The sequence below is a fragment of the Sinocyclocheilus grahami genome, unplaced genomic scaffold (genome assembly GCF_001515645.1).
Source record: "Sinocyclocheilus grahami isolate Dianchi unplaced genomic scaffold, SAMN03320097.WGS_v1.1 scaffold1843.1, whole genome shotgun sequence".
Classification (NCBI taxonomy): Eukaryota; Metazoa; Chordata; class Actinopteri; order Cypriniformes; family Cyprinidae; genus Sinocyclocheilus; species Sinocyclocheilus grahami.
The window spans coordinates 116,041-116,269 of record NW_015507022.1 but is presented as its reverse complement, the minus strand read 5'-3'; positions in this window follow the sequence as shown (position 1 = coordinate 116,269).

Here is a 229-nt window from a genome sequence, read left to right as displayed (position 1 = left end):
TTAAGGGGGTCTGAATACTTTCCGTACCCACTGTATATTTGTACTCACACACAAATTTTGGTCAGATGTGTTTGTTTGTGTGTGTGTGTCTGAAATGCTCTGTGACAAAATAATCTTAAAATATTTTATTTTCCACATAACACAGTGTGTACAGCTGAAAAATGATTTTGGTCGCTGCACTGTTCAAACCATTCAAGCCCTCCGACACTTCAACTTTCTTTTTACTTTC